General features: G+C 42.5%; 1 pseudogene; it reads right to left on the bottom strand.

Annotated features, from left to right (window-relative positions):
• Positions 1-499: 499 nt before the first annotated feature.
• LOC102865368 lies at positions 500-1,126 on the bottom strand (annotated as a pseudogene).
• Between the last annotated feature and the right edge of the window lie 1,381 nt (positions 1,127-2,507).

Below are 2,507 nucleotides of genomic sequence, written 5' to 3' on the forward strand. Positions count from 1 at the left end.
AATCTACATTGAAATGTTAATTTTAAATGTCTTTAGAATTATAATTATTTACATGTAGAGAACTACTTATAATTATCTTTGTTAAGTGAAACAAGCTCTTTAACTTTTGAAACACTCTTTGGTATATGGCAAGGTTCTTCTATATTTTAAATAAAGGGATACAGGTATCAAGTGTACCAAGATAAGTGTATGTGCTACATAGGGAAAAAAACCCTCCCTCCAAACAATACAGAATCTGTGGAGTGGAAAGGAAAATGCTAATCATCCAACACAGTATATCCGTTTTGCTCCCTCCCCCCCATCATAACTGAATTGTGGCTGAGAATTGGGCTGGCTACCTAGTAAATACTTTTCTATCAGAAAGTGTGCAGTCTTGTAACTGAGTTATTGCATAAAGAAGTGAGTGGAAATAATGGGTAAGGGCAGCAGTTCGAATCCACCAACTGCTCTGAGAGTAAAGGTGGGCAATCTCCTTCCATGCAATTTACAGTCTCTACGGTTAGTTACGGGTTGGTTCTGACTTGATAGCAATGAGTTTGAGTTTTGGTGACATCCAAGCAGGACAGTCCAATCGGGAGGCAGTATCACAGGAAAAGTGATTGATGACATTGGGACCACAAAATAAATCCCTGGATGTGAAGGAGATGGGTGCTGTGGGTGTGAGACAGCCTGTCAGCCAACAAGCACCTACCAGACAGACGCAGGTGCCCCAGGACACCAAGGCCCCGTAGTCAAGAGGCTTACAAATGGCTTCTTAGTGATCATAGGCCATGGTGGCCAGTAGGAAACACCCAGTTGCCTTGAAGAAAGTGAAGAAGAAGAGTTGGAACAGGCAGCCAGCCTAAGAGATGTTCTTGCCCTCATCCATCTAAATCAAGAGGCCAGCCAGCATCTTGGGCACAGTGTCTGCGGTGAACAAGATTTTAAGTCAAGACAAGTGTGTCAGGAAGAAGGACATAGGCCTCTATAGCTGCAGGTCCAAACATACCATCAAGAGGCCAAGTTCTTTACCAAGGTGAGCAGATACATGGTGAGGAAGAGTGTGAATGAAATGTTCTTTATGAACCCTGGTGAGCCCACCATGACACTCTGTCACGTGGGTCCTGTTTTGAGTATGTGACTGCATGTGTGGGAGTGAGAAGTCAGTAGACTCATAGCTTCGTGGATAATGAAGGCTCAAAGAGAGCTTGTGAGGATGTTGGGCTGCGATGCTTTCACTTCAGAAGAGAAATGTGAAGACAGGACACTAGAGGAATTTTTAGTCTCTAAGGGACTCAGGAAAGTAGATAATTTCAGTACAAAGTGACAAGTGCTGAACAGGAATGAGATGGGATATTGTGGAAGGAAATCCAGTCTGGAATATCAATCAGCCTTGAGGAAGGGCTGTCTAAACCACAACCTGATAAGGTAAGTTCAAGTTACTGAGATAAAAGGAAGAGAAGTAGAAAGGGAAGAGCATGTTTAAAATCCCAGGCATCAGAGAGAACAGTGAACATTTGGGGAACTTCAAGTAGAAACAGCTTGCCACAAGTAAGAGCTTGGCTTTTTGATTAAGCATATCTGACTTCAAACTTAATAACTTAACTGCAAGAGCTGTTGTGAGAATTTAAAGCAGAGAATTCTTTTAAAACACTCATCGTGGCTGGGTGAGTAAAAATATGGGCAAATTTAAAAAGCCGATTTGTTCTGGAATAGACTGTATTAGAGAAGAGAAGATACCCTGGTGGTACAATGATTAAAGCATTTGACAGCAAACCTAAAGGATGGTGATTTGAACCCACTCAGTTGCTCAGTGGGAGGAAAAACCCCACCAACACCACCTCAATAAACCCTTAGTGTTCTATTTTGTAAGGAATAAAGTCCAGGAAACTCAGTGGGGTACTTGAACGAACATGATTCCTTCTGTTGACTTCACTTCCCCTCCCAGTTATGGACCTATCTTCCTGCATCCTTTTTTTTTTAATTTTTAATTTTTTAAAAACTTTTAAAAATAATTTTAATGAACATTTACAGAGAATTTGGATTTCCATTCATTCATTGCTGCACTTTTTTACCCACCCAGCCCTCTCCCCCCCGGCCCCCAGTTCGCTCCTCTCTTTCAAAAGTAAAAGAAAGACTCCCTCCCTGGTACACAATCCCCCCGCACCCCTCCCACCGCCCCAAGTACATTCCACTATGCAACCTTAATTGTGGACTCCTGCATCCTTTTACAGCCCGCCTGGACCAGTTGCCATAGACTTGATTTCAAATCAGGGCATCTCTGTGTGTGTCAGAGTACACGTGGGTGCCATGAGGTTTTCAATGTCTGATGTTCGGAAGGTTATTGCCAAACCTTTCTTCCAGTGCACCTCTGGGTGAACTCCAACCCTTGACTCTTTTGTTAGCCCCTGAGCTCATTAACCACTTGCACCATCTACAGACTCCATTTAACTTACTAATATACACTTAGTCATTCAATAAAAGAGAGACAGAGAAATCCCATCTGTATCGAGCTCTTGGAAAAACTG

The sequence above is a fragment of the Elephantulus edwardii genome, unplaced genomic scaffold (genome assembly GCF_000299155.1).
Source record: "Elephantulus edwardii isolate Elephantulus edwardi_28Jun2011 unplaced genomic scaffold, EleEdw1.0 scaffold00284, whole genome shotgun sequence".
Classification (NCBI taxonomy): Eukaryota; Metazoa; Chordata; class Mammalia; order Macroscelidea; family Macroscelididae; genus Elephantulus; species Elephantulus edwardii.